At 43.1% G+C, this 20,267-nt stretch overlaps 1 long non-coding RNA gene across 2 annotated transcripts; it reads right to left on the minus strand.

Moving 5' to 3' along the window:
• Positions 1-499: 499 nt before the first annotated feature.
• On the minus strand, positions 500-18,120 carry LOC109888621 (uncharacterized). 2 transcript variants are annotated; one of them, XR_002255161.2, is made up of 7 exons: positions 17,836-18,120; positions 16,526-16,624; positions 13,019-13,099; positions 12,687-12,762; positions 2,369-2,405; positions 1,868-1,962; positions 500-615 (listed from the first exon to the last, which is right to left on the minus strand). It is a non-coding gene; the product is annotated as an uncharacterized LOC109888621 (long non-coding RNA). The 2 variants fall into 2 exon arrangements; XR_002255162.2 differs by lacking the exon at positions 500-615 and adding an exon at positions 1,239-1,737.
• Between the last annotated feature and the right edge of the window lie 2,147 nt (positions 18,121-20,267).

Raw genomic sequence — 20,267 nt, forward strand, 5'->3', positions numbered from 1 at the left:
GTGACCTCTATCTGACCAGCTAGTCATATAATTCTGACCACTATATTATATGCTATGGTATGTAGCCTACTGGTCATAGTTAGGACCTCATCATAACCTGGTAATGACCACCTGGCTACAGTTTATTACCTCCTGTATAAAGTATTACAGAGGATAAAGTTGGGTATTGAAAACCTTGTTCATTACATTTCTATTTGTTTCCATAGTAACCAATAAAGTTAAAAGCTGCAACATATTCGTGCATTTAAAATATACTGAACAGAAATAAAAATGGAACATGCAACAATTTCCACAATTTTGCTGAGTTACAGTTCATTTAAGAAATCAGTCAATTGAAATATATTCATTAGGCCCGAATGGATTTCACATGGGTGGGCCTGGGAGGGCATATGCCCACTCACTGGGGAGCCAGGCCCAGCCAATCAGAATGAGTTTTTCCCAACAAAAGGACTTTATTACAGACAGAAATAGTCCTCAGTTTCATCAGCTGTCTGGGTGGCTGGTCTCAGACGACCCCCCAGGTGAAGAACCGGATGTGGAGGTCCTGGGCAGACATGGTTACACGTGGTCTGGGGTCGTGATGCCGATTGGACATACTGGTAATGTAACGCTCGTCTGTGGTGGAAGAAGAGGAGGACCAATGCGTAGCGTGGTAAGTGTCCATATTGATCATTTATTATCAAGAACACAAAAACAAAAATAACGAGAACGAACTAAACGAAACAGTCCTGTACGGTGAATACACAAAACAGAAAACATTCACCCACGAAATACAGGTGGGAAAAGGCTACCTAAGTATGATTCTCAATCAGAGACAACTAATGACACCTGCCTCTGATTGAGAACCATACCAGGCCAAACGTAAAACACAACATAGAAAAAACGATCATAGACAATCCACCCCAACTCATGCCCTGACCAACCTAAAACAAAGACATAACAAAAGAACTAAGGTCAGAACGTGACCGGTAAATTCTCTATAACGACGTTGGTAGCGAAATTATGGTAGAGAAATTAACTCTGCAAGACATCTGTGGCGTTGTGTTGTGTGACAAAATTGCACATTTTAGAGTGGCCATTTATTTTCCCCAGAACAAGGTGGACGGACCTGTGTAATGATCATGCTTAATCAGCTTCTTGATAAGCCACACCTGTCAGATGGATGGATTATCTTGACAGAGAAATGCTCACTAACGGGGATGTAAACTAATTTGTACACAACATTTGAGAAAAAGAAGCTTTTTGTGCGTAATGAACATTTCTGGGATCTTCTTTTTCAGCTCATGAAACATGGGATCAACACTTTACATGTTGCTTTTAGATTATTGTTCAGTAAAGATCAAGAAATAGCAAAAACAATTCTACATCACAATTTTTGGCACATCTGCGTACAGTAATTGTTTCATAATTCACCCACAGACATGACATGGATAGAAAGACTGGGACACAGAGTATATAAAGGCAGGTTGTTGATTAATAAAAGTGGTGCGATGGGTCAGATCTGCAGTGAAGAGAATCAGTAAATTACAACTTCACCAATTTGAGATTTTAAAAGAAAACTAGAAAAGGACATTCCTGAAGAAACTTTGTGGACGTTGTGGCTAAAAATATTTCCATGGTACTAGTTGAAGAAGCTTGTGTCAGTTATAGCTTAGAGATGTCTTCAAAAAAGAGTAACTCCTCCTCCACCCTGGCGGTCAGGGGCATATTTTGGACTTTCAAGAGGGCTTGCAAAAACTACGAAAATAATATAATGATTAGCATAATGTGTATATACAGGACACGACAGAACAGTAACGCACCGTAAAATAAAATAAAAATGTCTCATTGTCTATGTCAAATGTCTCAACTGCTCACATTTACTTACCAATTACAATGGAGAACACACGAGTGGTAGCAAAGGCATGTTCACTCCTCTGTCCCTTCATATTGAAGTGGGACATTAATTCATTGATCATCAATCTGAAACATTTTAAGAAAGATGATATCAAAATTAGACAGTAGTAGTTGGATAATTAACATTTTGAACTCATCTCTAAATGGCAAAGTTTCGCTTAATCCTAATACATGTTGTAATATTCAGGCAACTTTTTATAAACACATTGCTCCATAATCCTGAGAGCATTGTCCCGGACAGAGAATCCCCCACGAAAAGTAAATGCAAAAATATAAGTATGTGTAAAGAGGCATTAAAGAGACAATCAAATATTGTGATGTGTCTGTCATATCATTCCTGCAACAATCATTGTTAGAAATGACTGTAATTGGCTAATCTCTTCCTCTTCTCTGCAAATGTGCACACGTGAGTATGAGTGAACGACATGGAGAATGAATTAGAGAGAAATGGGAGAAGCCATACATGACTCACCAAAGGTCTGTTGAATCAGGACACATGGGTGTTGCACCTGGGAAAAAAGGCAAGTTAAAATAAAATTTGGTTTGCTTTACAAATGTATGTTAGAACCATTGCTATTTCAATTAGATCTACTTACTTACTCTCAAAAAAAAGGCTTACAAAAGGGTTATTCTGCGATAGGAGAACCCTTTTTGGTTCCAGGTAGAACCCTTTTGGGTTCCATGTAGAACCCTCTGTGGAAAGGGTTCTACATGGAAACCAAAATAGTTCTACCTGAACAAAAAAGGGTGTACAAGGATCCCTGATGAATCAAGAAAAACGTCACATATTTGGGGTTACACATTTTTTTAAATGAGGCTAACTTAAAATGTCTCTCAAAGGTGGTCTGCAGAAGAGCTGGCATGACCCAGGTTACAACACTGCCTGGGTTCCTCCTAACTGTGGCATGGTACACAGTAGGCTGGAAAATAACTGTGTCCAGGATCCAAACCGCATCACTGTTTGAGGTATTATGAGAAAGTGGTGATGGATTATGAAAAAAAGGTGATGGATTATGAGGCAAAGGTGATGATTATGAGGAAAAGGTGACAGATTGTGAGGAAGAGGAGAAGAGGGAGAAGAAAAGGAAGAAGAGGACAGAAGAGGACAAAAGGAAGAGAATGAGGACACTGAGGAGGAGGCCATGCATTCCAGTTTCCGAGCTGGTCACGGGTGCACCTCGGCCACGCTCAAGGTCCTAAAGGATATCATAACTAACAATGATAAAATACAGTACTGTGCAGCCGTCTTCATCAACTTGGCCAAGGCTTTCGACTCTGTCAATCACCGTATTCTTATTGGTAGACTCAACAGCCTTGATTTCTCTAATGACTGCCTCACCTGGTTCACTAACTACTTCTCAGATAAAGTGCAGTGTGTCAAATCGGAGGGCCTGGCAGTCTCTATGGGGTGCCACAGGGTTCAATTCTCAGGCTCATTCTTTTCTCTGTATATATCAATGATGTCGCTCTAGCTGTTGGTGATTCTCTGATCCACTTCTACACAGACGACACCATTCGGTATACATCTGGCCTTTCTTTGGACACTGGTTTAAAACTTCAGTAGTTCTAAAACATGCAGAGATTTTGCAGAGAGCCACATCATTTTACAGAAATACTCATTATAAATGTCGATGAAAATACAATTGTTAGACATGGAAATATATATATATATATCCTTAATGCAACCGCTGTGTCAGATTTCAAAAAAACTTTACGGAAAAAGCAAGAAGAGAACAGCGATCAGAAAACAAATAGAGATATCCGCCATGTTGGAGTCAACAGAAATCAGAAATAACATTATAAATATTCACTTACCTTTAATGATCTTCATCAGAATGCACTCAGAGGAATCCCAGTTCCACGTTAGATGTTTGATTTGTTTGATAATGTCCATCATCAATCTTTAGGATGTTTTTAACATAAAACTTCAATAATATTCCAACCGGAGAATTCCTTTGTCTTCAGAAAAGCAAAGGAATGCAGCTACCTCTCATGTGAAATGTGCATGACCAGCGCATGACTGCTGGCAGACCTCTGACTCATTCCTCTCTCATTCTGTCCCACTTCACAGTAGAATCCTCAAACATGTTTCTAAAGACGGTTAGGAAGTGCAACATAACCAATATCCCACTGTGTATTCAATAGGGGCAGGGAGAAAAATCGACCAACCTCAGATTTCCCACTTCCTGTTTGGATTTCTTCAGGTTTTTGCCTGCCATATGAGTTCTGTTATACTCACAGACATCATTCAAACAGTTTTAGAAACTTCAGAGTGTTTTATATCCAATACTAATAATAATATGCATATATTCTCAACTGGGAATGAGGAGCAGGCAGTTTACTCATCCAAGCTTCATCCAAGCTACTCAATACTACCCCTGCAGCCATAAGAAGTTTTAATAAACCTCCAAACAAGATTCAAATTCATACAACACTCCTTCCGTGGCCTCCAACTGCTCTTAAACGCTAGTAAAACTAAGTGCAAGCTTTTCAACCGATCACTGCCCGCACCCGCCCGCCCGCCTAGCATCACTACTCTGGACGGTTCTGACTTAGAATATGTGGACAACTATAAATACCTAGGTGTCTGGCTAGACTGTAAACTCTCCTTCCAGACTCATATTAAGCATCTCCAATCTGAAATTAAATCTAGAATCGGCTTCCTAGTTTACAACAAAGCCTCCTTCACTCATGCTGCCAAACATACCCTCGTAAAACTGATTATCCTGCCGTTCCTTGACTTCGGCGATGTCACTTACAAATTAGCCTCCAACACTCTACTCAGCAAATTGGATGCAGTCTATCACAGGGCCATCCGTTTTGTCACCAAAGACCATATACTACCCACCATTGTGACCTGTATGCTCTCATTGGCTGGTCCTCGCTACATATTCTTCGCCAAACCCACTGGCTCCAGGTCATCTATAAGTCTTTGCTAGGTAAAGCTCCGCCTTATCTCAGCTCACTGGTAACCATAGCAACACCCACCCATGGCACACGCTCCAGCAGGTATATTTCACTGGTCATCCCAGAAGCCAACACTTTCTTTGGCCGCCTTTCCTTCCAGCTCTCTGCTGCCAATGTCTGGAATTAATTGTAAAAATCACTGAAGTTGGAGACTTATATCTCCCTCACTAACTTCAAGCATCAGCTGTCAGAGCAGCTTACCGATCGCTGCAGCTATACACAGCCCATCTGTAAATAGCCCTTCCAACCAACTACCTACCTCATCCCCATATTTTTTTCTGCTCTTTTGCACACCACTATTTCTACTTGCACATCATCATCTGCACATCTATCACTCCAGTGTTAATTGCTAAATTGTAATGATTTTGCCACTATGGCCTATTTATTGCCTTACCTCCTTCGTTTGCACACACTTTATACAGATTTTATATTGTGTTATTGACTGTACGTTTGTTGATCCCATGTGTAACTTTGTGTTGTTGTTTTTGTCGCACTGCTTTGCTTTATCTTGGCCAGGTCGCAGTTGTAAATGAGAACTTGTTCTCAACTGGCCTACATGGTTAAATAAAGGTGAAATTTAAAAAAAAGAGAAAAGAATTAGGAAAAATATGTGGATTATGAAGATTGGTTACAGTTGGTTGAAGAGTGGCTTGAAGAGCATGATGATTCTGATGAAGAGGATTATTATGGAGATTACTATTATGATGAAGATTATTATTAGACACTCCTTCTCAACAATAGTAATTTTTCTCTCTGGGTAACAGCTTTCGGGCTGATGTGCATGATGGGGTGCTCCTCCCCATCGTGTATCTGGGACAGAACGGCACCTAGTCCCGTGTCACATGCATTCGTCTGGCTGAATGCCGCTTCTGTCTCATCCGTCCATTTCACTGTTTTCGGGAGGCGGACCCTGGTTAGATCGGTGAGGGGAGAAGCTATAGCCGCAAAGTTGGGGATAAACCGGCTATAGTATCCTGCCAGTCCCAGGAAGGACTTGACATGTGTCTTGATGCGTGGAAGGGGCCAGTCACATACCGTGTGAACCTTCCTCTCCTGGGGCTTGACGTTCCCCTGTCCGATCAAATACCCCAGATACTCCACCTCCTCGAACCCTAGTTTGCATTTCTTGGGGTTCACAGTCAACCTGGCTTGTCTGAGCGTGTCTAGCACTGCCTGGAGGCGCGTCAGGTGCTCTTCCCAACCTTGGCTGTGGATGATGATGATATCATCCAAATATGCCGCTGCATACTGCTGGTGTGGTCAAAGTACTTTGTTCATCAGTTGCTGGAATGTGGGCGGGGCTCCATGGAGACCAAACGGGAGCACCCGGTACTGATACAATCCATCTGGTGTCGAAAACGCCGTCTTCTCCTGGGAGAAGGCTGCCAACGGTACCTGCCAATATCCTTTTTTCAGGTCAAGGGTGCTGATGTACCGGGCCTTTCCCAATCGGTTGATGAGCTCGTCCACCCTCGGCTTGAGGATCTCGTTCGGGATGCCCACCCGGCTAAAGAGGTGGAACAGCTCCCGGGCGATTCCTTTGGATCCCGCCGCCCGTAGGGGAATGGCCTCGGGATACCAGGTGGCATAGTCTACGATTACCAGGATGTACCGGTGTCCTCGTGCTGTTTTTACCCGGCTGGGTTCATCCTCCCGTGGTACCCCAGGGGGGTCGGGTTCCAGCACCCCCTCCGACTCTGACTCCGGAACCATAGATACAGGTTGATCAACCGTTTGCTTCCGGGACACACAGGTGATGGGTCGTCCTCGCTCTTGTCTTTGGACGGCTCGTAACTCCTTCCTCAGCTCGTGTCCCCAAGGGGCTGCAAACAGTGGACAATCTCGTCCCACTAGGAGAGGTACAGGCAACTCTGGTACTGCACCCACCATCATCTGGCAGTTCCCTTGTGGCATCATGATGTTGGCACATATGGCTGGATACCGCTTTGTGTCCCTGTGAACATAGGAAATGTTCGGTCTTCTGGTTCAGCAGGCTCGTGGTTACGAGGGTAACCATACTTCCGGAGTCTAATATAGCTTCCGTGTCGTGTTCGTCAACCTTCACCGGGACCATGGGTGCAGTTGATTCGTGCTGTGCCCAACAGGAGGTGAAGTAGTTCACTGCGTGACCCACCTCGCTTCTGGGGTTTGCTGATGGCATCGACTCCTCTCAAGCCCGGGCAATTTCAGGTAATGTGCCCCCGGGCGCCACACTCAAAACACCTCCTTTGGTCTCCATCTACCTGGGGTCGTCGGTAGCGGGTCAGCCCTGCCCCATCAGTCTCTCCACGGGTTTGCGGTCCCTTGGCCCTGCCGACTGTCGGTTCGGTGTACCCAGCAGTGGGGCTGTCCTTCCGACTCCTTGAATGGGTTGCCGACTCGGTCCCGCTCCCACTAAGCAGGGCCTGAGTGTTCTGATGCGTCTCCACCGCTTCCAGGAGGCTCTCCAATGTCTGGGGTATGCATAGACTCGCTGCCCTCTTCATGTCGTGGGGTAGTGCCCATAGGAAGCGATCCAGGTCCACTTTGTCTAGGATGGAGAGGGTGGGTAAGTTGGTTTGGAGACATCCCCTGGTGACGCGCAGTAGGTCGCTCATCTGGGCTCGGAGGGATGTATCGCTATGAACCTTCAGTTATGGAATAGCTGAGCCCGTTGGGCCAGGCTGTACCCGTAGCGGCTGAGTATCTCCCGTTTGAGTCCGTTGTAGTTAGCCACCTGTTCATCGTTCAGGTCCCAATATGCCTTTTGGGCATTCCCAGAGAGGAACATGGCCAGCAGACTGGCCCACTTCTGCCTTGGCCACCCTTCCCGTAGTGCTGTCTGTTCAAAGGTACAGAGGTAGTTTTCGATGTCATCATCTTCTGTTAGCTTGATTAAAAACTGGTTTGGATGTGATTCAGTAGACACTCCTCCTTGTAGCTTCCTGATTTCCTCAATGAGGTGGACGTTTTGTAGCCGCTGTTCCTCCGGTGTTCGTTCTTGAATCGTCTGTTGGGCTTGTTAGGACCGGATGAACTGAGCTCCTCAGAACCGGATCAACTCATCCATGCTGATGCTGCGTAAACATCACCACTGATCTGACCACGTTGTCAGGATGCCCGCATTCTACACCATTGGTGGCAGACCAGGGGGTTGGGTCAAAACATTTACACAGATCAGACACGGACAGAGTATGATTAGCTCAGTTTCAAAGGTGTTTATTAAAATAATATCTCCGGGATACCGTCTTCTGTGCTCCTGGTCTTGCTGTATCCTGTGGGGATCAAAAACGGAACTCCCTCCTGTTACCATCCCCAACTATACGGGAGTCCTTTCCTCCCCCAGTCTCTCCCCTGTGTGCTGCCCTTCTGGCAGCTTTATGGGACTTGTATAGCTGGTGAGCAATCAGCCCTTGATTACTCACCAATCCCCAATCAGCCCCAATTAGTCCTGGCCGGAGAGACCTGCCCGTCGAGACCTGGCACATCCAGCAGATGGAGCCATCTTCTCGTGATGTATACTCCATCTGTCACCGGGCCTCGACAAGTCTCCCCTGGTGGCTGACCTGCAGTAAGCCATAGTTGATTAGGGAAAGTAAATCATTACAACAAAACAGGATCCTTGCTGATCACATTCTCTAGAAAATGAAGTATGTTTTTTCATGTTTGTTTTTGTTGTCTTTTATTTATTGTTTTTACTGTATGCTGCATCTTCACCTCTGTTTAGGTGTCTATTTTAAAATGTTGATTTTGTATTTGTTGATTTCTCTGTAGATGCTTTTGGTTCCGAGTTGTGAAGATACCAGTATCGAAAGATTCTTCTCCTGTCCACTTACATCCCCACTTCCATTTAATTTCAGTACAATGATTCACAGCTTGAGACTGACTTCAGAAGGGTTGGTGACCACCACTCACTAAATTGGTTTTACTCCAAATCTCCAATTCACATTTAAAATCCTTTCAATAAACCTGTTTCATAGAAATCGGATTGTGAACCTCAGTCACAGAAGCAATGAAATAAGTGGTAGAAATCCACTTTCTCCTGGCAATCTCATTCACTACCATCTGATGTTGCCAAAGTGAAATCCTCATCAATCCGATTTCTTGGTTTTGTAAAAAATCAATCTTAGATTTTACTTCTCACATTGTGTGTCAAGATGTAGGCCTATTTTTGTACATGCGACAAACGGACCACATTAATCCATCTGATTATGTTCCCATTATAGCTCATCTCTACACTGCCTTTGACTCTAAGAAACAGAATGACAGTATATATTCACAAGACTTGCAAACATTTGAACACTTATCCTGGAAGGAAACGCAATGTCTGTTAAGTAGAAATCCAATCTTAATGCAGTATGTAAATCCAGACTGATTTGTCCACATGACTAACACAGAATCTAATAATTGGGAACATGATGTAAGCTATAGAGATCAAAGGATTCTTTAGATCAGAAACAAGCAGAAGCCAGGATTTATACACATTCAGCAGAGAGGTTTCACAAGATTACACACACACACACACAAGGGGGAAGGGGAGGTGTGCACACTCATCCAGGCATTAACAGCTCAGATTAAGGAGAGGACTTTCCAATCATTTCACATCACAGTTTTCCACTCTGTGACCATTCCAGACCACTGTTCTGTATACTGTACAGGAATCCTCATCCAACCCCAACATGAGCAGGTCAAACTAAATGGCCTGGGCTGAGCACACCACCTCTACAGACAACCTATTACAGACCACTTCAAGACAACATCATCCTCTGCCCAAGTCATTAATGTCAGTCAGGGTTGGGGGAAATATCATTCAAATTCAGTCAATGTACAGTTCAATAATTGAAAAGTGTTATGTGACTGACTGGCAATATCTGTACAATAGCTTCAATGTTTTACACAAGTCACTGTAATGTACAGCAGTATCCAGTAAATGCCTTCACCACATGGTCACAAGATGCATTGTTTCGTAATGCGACTGGCTGCCGGTAGCTTACAGCCCAGTTTTTCCAATGTGCCATGCAACTAACTGTACTGCACAGCACTACCCAGTTGATGCCTTCATTCCTTCACCACAAGTTACAGTAACAAGCTCTGCGGTCAGGGACTTGTATGTGGTGATAAGCGCTGATTGGGCTGCATGGGAGGAGAGGCCCTGAGATAGATGGATCACTTGGAACCCCTTCTCCTGATGGATTGCTCATGTGCTTTTTGATGCGGTAGTTAACTGGGACGGCCGAAGGGTCCTCTGTCACGGGGAACCCTTCACCCTGTAACCCATTCAGGAATAATGGCTCACATGTTCAGCTCATCAGAAGAATAAGAGGATGATTGAAGAAAACAGGGGATGGGGTTAGAGTATTATTTTAGGTATGAGTTGAATGATTCTCATTTTGTCCTTTTAATGCTGCAGGTTTGTGATATATATGAGGTAATTTCCCTTCTACTATACCAAGAGTGTAGACATGAGGAATTCAGATAACCCTGAGCATTGAGAGCAGTAATGTCTATAAGCAACAGGATATGCAAGCCACTCATTGAGGACAATGGAAGTTGAATAGAACATGCGTATTTCTAAAAGCCTTCACCAGGGTGCTTGAGCAATGGTATTTTGTGTATAAGGTGACAGTTATATCATTACACACACTTATATGGATGGATGCACACATGACTATGTCCCCACAGTAGACCACTTAATATCACAGCCTCTCCGGTAGTTACAGATAACCATTCCATCAAATTTAGTCCGTGGGGATATGATATGCTATTCCTTCTTGATTTGTGACAGAAATATGTATAAAGTGACAGTCACAACATACTTATGGATGCGTACAGTACAAGCTATTTCACCAGAGTACGAATAAACCACAAACTCTCTCATAGTCATCATATTCAACCACTCAACCCAACCTTCTTTCTTGTTTGGTTGTGAAAATGGCTCAAGTACAGAAGCTTAGCCTACTGTAAGACCTCTAAGAAACAGATGAGGGTCTCTGCTGCTGTGCTAACTAAATTTCAGAGGACAATGGGCAGTGTCTTGATTTCTAAAACACAAATTTACATTCAGAGCCATGGCACCTGTCTGGAGGGTTCATCTTTACATTGGCAAGGGGCTGCAGGGGGAGAGGAGAATAGGTCCACATTATGGGAGACTAAAGCACCGGGATTAGATTGAAAGTGAAACTGTTTGAATTGCATTCAAATGGAAATAGGGAGGGAGCAGCACTTATGGCCTGGGCTTAGAAACCATTGAGACGGATCTCAATTGGATTTGACCAGATTGAGCAGCTGGATAAAGGTGGGGGGACCTGAGAAGGAATCGACCCAGACAATGACGTAGTGGGTGATGGCGGCAGCTCCAGGAACCCCCCTTCACCCAGGACTTCAGTCCTCAGCCCCCAAATCCCCCTCCTCCCACCGTAGTTGTATTATCACCTGCTGGCCTGGCTCTCCTCTCCACAGTCTCCCAATTACAGCGCTGCCTGCCTATGCTGAAGACAAGCCAAATACCCCCCTGCTGTCCTAACTCCCCCCTCCTCTCCGCAACCCCATAACCTCCACCTCCTCCTCTCTGCCTGCACACAGTGTAGAGAGAAAAATAGTGGGAGAGAGAGAGAAAGGCAGGTGTCTGGTGCTCCTGTCTGTTACACCATCTGCAAGAGTCAGCCCTAATGAGAATGAATTTGCAATTTGGTGATAATCGCGGCAAATATTATTTGGCTGAGTTAAACTAAGCTGCCCTGTTCGGGTGTATAGACGCAGGCAGAGTTGGAATCAGGTGTCTAGACACAGGCAGAGTTGGAATCAGGTGTCTAGACACAGGCAGAGTTGGAATCAGGTGTCTAGACACAGGCAGAGTTGGAATCAGGTGTCTAGACACAGGCAGAGTTGGAATCAGGTGTCTAGACACAGGCAGAGTTGGAATCAGGTGTCTAGACACAGGCAGAGTTGGAATCAGGTGTCTAGACACAGGCAGAGTTGGAATCAGGTGTCTAGACACAGGCAGAGGTGAGTTATAAAAATAAAACAAATGTAACCTTTATTTAACTAGGCAAGTCAGTTAAAGAACAAATTCTTAGTTACAATAACGTCCTACCAAAAGTCCTCCTGCGGTGGTGGGGGCTGGAATTAAAAATTGTAATAAATAAAATAAAAATATAGGACAAAAACACACATCACGACAAGAGAGACAACACAACACTACATAAAGAGAGACGTAAGACAACCACATAGCATGGCAGCAACGCAACATGACAAGAACATGGTAGCAGCACAAAACATGGTACAAACCCAAATATTATATATGGCCATGGTTCCAAAAACAGACAAAGCAGATAATAATGTTCATATTTACACCTTTCAATACCCTTGTGTACTGCAGAATATGATGAACTGCTTTTGACCCTGGACTAAAGAATATAAAGTGAAATATACAGATATTGCATAAATATCCATTGTAATATCAATGGGTTTATGGTTGTATAACTGAAATTCTGCTCTACAGTCAGTATTTAATCACAATCATACATCTTTCAAATTTAACAAAGAGACAGAGTACAATACTAGAGTGATACAGTGTTGCCTTGCATGATAACATAATAACACAGAGTACAAAACCTCCATGTATCCATGACTCTACTTCTATCCCTATTATAGTACACCTTCCCCCTCCTATTTGGGTAGGTTTGCAAAATCTTCCATGCATTTTTCCAATCCTGACCCACGGCATTTCCCCCTGAATTGTACAGATTTGCCCACATAAATCCATAGGTGTTAGAGAATTTCATGCCTCGGGTGTTTCTTGCACCTAGCTGTGCCTGGTGTGTGTGGGCATGATTACGACTCACCTTCTTTCCAAGCAGGGTTACACTTCTCAAGGACATGTTGATCAAATGCTATCAAGACATCAGGACATCAACGGCGCTGGGAGTTGCACAGAGGAGAGGAGGAGGAGGAGCGAGTAGAAAAGAAGAGAATGAAGAAATCAGAGGAGGAGAGGATGTAACTAATACCTGCAGAAGATATCTGAAGGTCACAGTCAATGAGAGCTTTACTGTCTCTAAGGGTCTAATGTCTTGTATCTTAGGAAGGGGCTCAGCTCCTCCCTCAATTATCAATGTTAGATGCTCTAACTACCACGGCACAGCAAAGAAACAAGCCTAGGGTTTTGTTGTCTTACCTTACAAGAGGTCATAGGAACTGAGAAATGGACTTTGGGTGTCTGGTGGTATCCATGGCTGATCGTATAAAGACAGTGTGCCTGTGAATAAAGAGAGATATAAAGAGATCATGGTGAATAAGGAGAGGATAAACCATGCTACAGAGGTTGTCCCTGTATGTAATAATAACACAGAGGAAAGGGTTAGTTCTTAGCCTCTGTCATTCTAGAGTGCCTATGACAGAGGTCGCTTTTCAATTGACTTCAAAGAACTGATTTCCAATGCTAAAACTTGCAAGATCAAGCAGTGATCATCATGTTAAATTAGGCTTATACCATAACTCATCCGGTTCCGAATGGATTGATATCGCCAATAAACCCAGGTGCAATTCACCAAGCATGAGATCAATATTACATCCCCATGACCACCTTTATGCCCTAACCATGATGTGCCATGCAGCAGATGTAGGTGTACAAGGTATATTTCAGCTATATCCTCAAGTGAGAGCTCCTGTAGAGCTCCTGTCATTACGACTGACCCTATTCCTCCCACAGACATCAGCTGATGCTAAGGCATGTCCTGTGGGCATCCAACCACATCATGAACAAGTGGGGATTCTTGGCTGCTGGAGCATGAAGTTAGATTAAGAACAGCCATACATTCTGCACATGCATTGCTTTATTCAGGAATAGCACAAGGAATAAAAGTTACTCTTTCACACAAGATGAACCTTTGTCATACTACAGAGTATGTGTAAAGCATAGCTTGGTACAAGGTCAGTGTTTAATACTTCCACTTAATACATATATATTCTAGTCCAGTGGTTCTTAACCTGGGTTTGATCGAACCCCAGGGGTTCGGTGAGTCAGTCTCAGGGGTTTGGCGGAGGTCAAGACACACATCCGACTCATATGACTCGTGATGACACGCCCCTCTTGGCCATCATTGGCTGCAGGTGATCACGCTACATCGCTTGGCCTATCTGTGTTGCATGGAATTTGGTGCGCTCAGTAGTCGACTTGTGACTGTCTTTCTTTATTTTAATCCCTTCATTCTTACTATGTCGAGCCAAAAAAGGAAGTTGTCGGACGAATATGTACAATATGGATTCACATGTATAACGGAACGTGATGGGAGTCAGCGTCCTAACTGCATGATTTGCAATGCCAAGTTGAGCAATTCTAGTCTAGCACTGGCAAAACTAAGAGAACACTTCCTTAAGCTGCATGGAGATGGAAAATACAAGAACACAGCGCTCGCTGAATTCGATGAAAAGGCTACTCTGCCTGTTCTCGGCTTTGTACCCATCAACAAACCGATCCTCACAGCATCGTACGAAGTTTCTTACCTGATCGCAAAGCAGGGCAAACCACACACCATTGGTGAAACACTCATAAAACCAGTTGTGTTGAAGATGGAGAATATCATGCTGGGAAAAGAGGCTGAAGTTAAGTTATCCCAAATTCCTCTTTCAAATGACACCATCAGCGACAGAATAGAGGACATGAGCAAAGACATCTTGGCTCAAGTAGTTGCAGATCTGATTTCGAGCCCGGCAAAATTCAACGACGAGACCACAGACGTTTCCAATCTAAGCCAGCTTGCTGTATTCGTGCGCTATGTGAAAGACGACGTGATAAAGGAAGATTTTTTATTTTGTAAGCCTCTTACAACAACTAAGGCAGCCGATGTGAAGAAACTTGTGGATGACTTCTTCAAAGACAACAATCTTTCGTGGGATATGGTTTCTGCAGTTTGTTCGGATGGAGCTCCAGTCATGCTGGGAAGAAAGTCTGGTTTTGGTGCGCTAGTCAAAGCCGATGCACCACACATCATTGTTACGCATTGTATTCTGCACAGGCATGCGTTGGCAATAAAAAATCTTGCCTCCAAAACTGGTAGAAGTATTACAAATTGTAGTGGAATGCGTGAACTATGGGCCAACTAGTGCTCTGAGGCACTAGTTGAATTCGAGGTACTTCTGTACCATTCTAACGTTCGGTGGTTATCCCGGGGACAGGTGCTGAATCGTAATTTTTGCCGTGCGTGTGGAATTAGCCCTGTTTTTGCAAGAGCACCAACATTGTCATGCAGATTGCTTAAATTCTGAGTTCATTCTCATTTTAGCGTACATGGCTGATATCTTCGCAGCTCTCAATCATCTCAATCAAAAGATGCAGGGCGGTGGAGTCAACATCATCGACGCGGAGGAAAACCTGAAGGCTTTTTAAAAAATCTACCGTTATGGAAACAACGAACAGAGAACGATAACTTCGCAAACTTTCCCCTGCTGGACGACTGTAAGTAAGATCGAAGATGTATCTGGAATCGGAGACATTTCTGTACCCGCGGAACTGAAGCAAGCAATTGCCACACACTTAGGTGAGCTTGCAAAGTCTCTCAACGGATACTTCCCTACAAGAGAGTCATATCCAGCATGGGTGAGACAGCCGTTCACATTTAGTGTTGAGACAACAGATGTCAATGATGAATACCTCGATGAAATCATTGAAATTCAGCAGAGCCAGGTTCAACAGCAACTCTTCAGAACAACAACACTTTCAACGTGTTGGTGTCAACAAATGGTAACGTACCCTGTTATTGCTAAGAAAGCTCTGGAGATTTTCATACCGTTTGTTACAACATATCCTTTTCGAGGGTGCTGGACTTAAAAATGAAGAAAAGGAACATACTTTGTTGAGAAAATGACATGAGATTGGCACTTGCCAAGGTGAAGCTGCGCATTTCTGAACTGGTCTCTGAAGGGCAACAGCAGAAGTTACATTGATTTGCAGCAAATATTCATTATGTTTTTGTTTTTGTGTGAAAATCATGTTTTGATGATTTTGTTCTTTGAACACAGTGACGTTGATGCACGGTTCATTTTGTGCACCAGTAAAATATGTTTTGAATTTGAAAAAAATCATATTTTATTTTTCCAATTTAAGAAGGGTTCGGTGAATGCGCATATGAAACTGGTGGGGTTCAGTACCTCCAACAAGGTTAAGAACCACTGTTCTAGTGTTTATGTGAGGGAGGCACTAGGCAGTGACTTGGGATTGACCTTACTGAGTTCATGAATGTACATATACAAAAAACAAAGAATCTCAGTTCAGTCTCTACTCCTATAATCTATTGCAGGGATCATCAACTAGATTCAGCCGCGGGACAATTGTCACGCCCTGGCCATAGAGAGGCTTTTTATTCTCTATTTTGGTTAGGACAGGGTGTGACTAGGGTGGGCATTCTATGTCCCTTTTTCTATGTTTTGTATTTCTATGTCTTGGTCTGGTATGGTTCTCAATCAGGGACAGCTGTCTATCGTTGTCTCTGATTGAGAACCATACTTAGGTCCCCTTTTCCCCCACCTGTTTTGTGGGACGTTAATGTTGTAGTTGTTCAGGGCACATAGGCCAAAGCTTCACGGTTGTTTTTTTTTTTTTTTGTGGTTCTTTGGTTCTTTGTTTTGTTTTTGTTCTTTGTTTTTGTCGGTGTCATTTTTAAATAAAGGTCAAATGTACGCTTACCATGCTGCACCTTGGTCCAGTCCTTCAGCCAGCCGTGACAACAATTTTTTCTTGAGCGGATGATCAGGAGACCGGAACTGCAATCTGACTGCAAGAAGCCTAAATAGATATATTTGACAAAAAAATTATTTCAAACCTTGCTTGCACTTGTATACGATCACATATACTGTATCTCTATATTATGCGTGGGGAAACTTTGGAACAGATTTCCAAAATTAAAATCACTTGGAGCTGATTTGCTGATGTTTATACATTCTTCTGTCCACATGTATTTATTTTTTTAAGAAACTTGGGGGGCCAAATCAACTCAGTGGTGGGCCGCCAGTTGGGGAACCCTGATTTATTGCATGGTTCAGAGAGAACATGAGGTAACTCAACATTGCACACTCCACTTGCTCTCCAGCAACCATAATGGCCTGAAATGAGCATTTTGCTTTTCACCTTCGGTGAACTGAGGTACAAGCACCACTGTCAATTTCAAAATAATATTTTGTCTGACTCAGTATCATACACTATGAGATATGAATTAATAAGTGTGTACAGCAGCACCATAGTATTCAGTTGTTCAAGGTCCTCTAAACATTAAGAAACATCTCATCCATGAATACACTTCCAGTTTCATGTAGCATTCTTGATTTAGCCATGTTTTGGCATTGTACTCTTGTATTGTAGTCCTAAAAAATCATCTTTGTAAACAACAAAAGGCAATTACGGAACACTAGGAGGTTCTTCTGCTGTCTATCAGTCTTCTTTGTAATTTAGAACAGTGTAGGCATGCCTGTTCTCCTTTACCCTTGGCCAATAATGAAAGCCTGCTACTCCTCTGAAAAGCAGGAAAAGCTTCCACACAATAAGGCAGACAACGCATGAAAATCCATTGCTTGAAGTTGTAAGGGAATACATTACAAGTGATTGCGGTTTGTAATGAAGGCAGCAGAGCATATTGTGCAAATGCTTTGCTTCTTAATGGTTTAATTAAGAACCTCACTAAATTGAAGAAAATTCTAGCGTTGAGATGAGCGAGTGGCTCTTCCAGATACAGCAGCACAGACTCCACCACAAGCAGATGTGACGTACAATGTTGCCCATTTTCTGCTTTATTAAAAAGAGGGGAGCCTCAGAGCACGGCAAATGTTGTCTAAACCAAATTATTTACAAATGCATAACATCGTCGTGTCACTCATTTCCTTCCCCAATTCAACAAAGGCCTGCGTCTGGGCCTCTCAGAAACTGTGTTTTAGTTTAATTAATTAACTAAAAACTATCATAACTGCCAAACTAAAATAAATACATGAGGGGAGGTGCATTACCTTTTCTTTTGTTTCACAGAGTTTCCAATCCTCGTTAGTCCAGCCTTCACTAATACGCCCACTCCCTCATAAGCATTCAGGTTTTCCCTCCTGGCTGACTTTTAACTAGCAGAACTGCAAACAGGGTTAGTTCATTCAACCTGTCAGCTAGTGAGTTCATTTATCATTTACCCAGGCGCTGCAGACCTAAATCTGCTTCCTGCTGCCAGGCAGGGTCCTCTGTCCCTCAGCAAGCAACTGGGATTAATGATCCTCCTCATCAGGACAATCTGCACAAGTGCCCACAGTTCGTAAACCCTGGCTGGGATAGATCAAACCTCAATCCGCTCTGTAAGGCTTATTTATCTCCCCAGTGACCGGTAAACAGACCCACACTCCTTACTCTCTCTATCTACAAGACCATCTCTCAACCATTCTTCATCTCTCAACCTCTCTCTCCAACTCCCAACAACTGTTTGTTTAGTCCAATACACAGGTTGCAGGGAATACCATTTAATATCATAGATTTAGATCTCTCATTCTCTATCTCGTTCTCACTCCCTCTTTCACACAGCCCCAGGACATCTTGGCTTGAGCCAGACTGGCATATTATCAATCACCCAACCCCAATCTGGCCACTCACTGTGTTGTTGAATCACTGTGGTGAGGTACAAGGGAAGATGTGAGGAGGACAGTCCCTGCAGTTTTGCTAGTCCAACCCCTATAACCTCCACCCCCCATTGATGGCAATTGTCATACAGGCTTAACTCCATCAGGTTTTGCAATTCAGACTTATTGATTATCTGCAGAGCAGGGAGCACCATGCCAAAATCTCAGCAGGAGGTTCATCTGGGGTGATATTGAGCTCCTATGAAAACACAACATCCTCTATCACCTCTTCTCCTTCTAGGTGTTATTAACCAAGAGACCTAGGCTATATGTAAAGGATATAGCAAGCCCTCAAATCTACTTCATTTAGCTTTAAAAGCTACAAAGCTGGCCTCCAAAGGGTGTATTTAATTATTCAAAATGGCTTTAAAGACATCTCCATTGAATGTGAAATGTCTAAACCTTAGGTCTGCCATAGCAGTTTGTCCCACATCTAAACCTTTCATAATATGATGGAACTGTGTTATCTATTAAAATGAATGCTTGAAGATTGCAATTTTGTTGATCAATGCACCTTGTTTGTGGTTGGTTGGCTTCAGCTCCAATCCCCTTTGTTCAATTTTAATTTAGATGACCTTTCATCCATTACCTCAATATCTCTTGGCACCAATGTATTGATGAAATGGTCTGAAGAACGCACTGTTTTTAAATGCCATTTTACCTCAATTACAGATAAACCATGGTCTATAAACCATGGTCACATAAAATTGGGATTCATATCTGGCTACAGTAGGCCTATGTGGACCGCCTACACACATTGATGCTGAGTTTAAACCTTGGCCTTAAAGGGAGGAATAGATGCAGTGGCAAACTGAAATACTAGTGTAACAACCTAGGATTAAAAATATGAAAAATCTTGCGCTTTCTTTAATAAGGAGGATGCCCTTAGTGCTGACCTCGTCCATCTTCTGCACTGCATGGAAGAGCAAAACCCCACATTAGTCTAATCTTTGGCAAAACGGCAAATAATGTCATGAATGGTATAAGAAAAAAGCCAAGGAACACGATTGCCATCTAGCGGAGAAAGAGGTAATCGTGTTGAAGTCCTTTGCCAGTACTGTCGTACATCGAAGTGCTTCATCTCTGTTGTAATACGGCAACTTGCCTTCATTTAGGAAATCAGACATGGCTTTCTCAGTGATTTGCAGCGAAACACAGAGCAGGGCAGAAAGCGTGTTATAGTTCGACATTTTAACAGATGTAGGTGCGAGTTAGATGTTTTTACTTTTAGATATCATCACATTTGATAAACAGTTCAAAATAAACCTGTGTTGTAGATGTAAAAAATAAAAAGGCGTCTGGCATGCAACGCTGAAATCCCCCTTGAACGTTCCACAACAGACCAACGATGTATATAAACCCTGAATTGCTGACGTTATGGTCATTGAGTGGCTTTGAAGCCACCGATCGGCCATATTGGCACTCCCCATAATTTGCAAATAAATTCATTAAAAATCCTACAATGTGATTTTCAGGATTTTTTTTCTCATTTTGTCTGTCATAGTTGAAGTGTACCTATGATGAAAATTACAGGCCTCATCTTTTTTAAGTGGGAGAATTTGCACAACTGGTGGCTGACTAATACTTTTTTGCCCCACTGTACATCTTTTGTCTCTGAATGGCACACACACAATCCATGTCTCAGTTGCGTCAAGACTTAAAAATCATTCTTTAAGCTGTCTCCTCCCCTTCATCTACACTGATTGAAGTGGATATTACAGGGGACATCAAATGTTATTTGTTACATGCGCCGAATACAACAGGTGTAGACCTTACAGTGAAAT

Source organism: Oncorhynchus kisutch, linkage group LG4, assembly GCF_002021735.2.
Source record: "Oncorhynchus kisutch isolate 150728-3 linkage group LG4, Okis_V2, whole genome shotgun sequence".
NCBI lineage: Eukaryota > Metazoa > Chordata > Actinopteri > Salmoniformes > Salmonidae > Oncorhynchus > Oncorhynchus kisutch.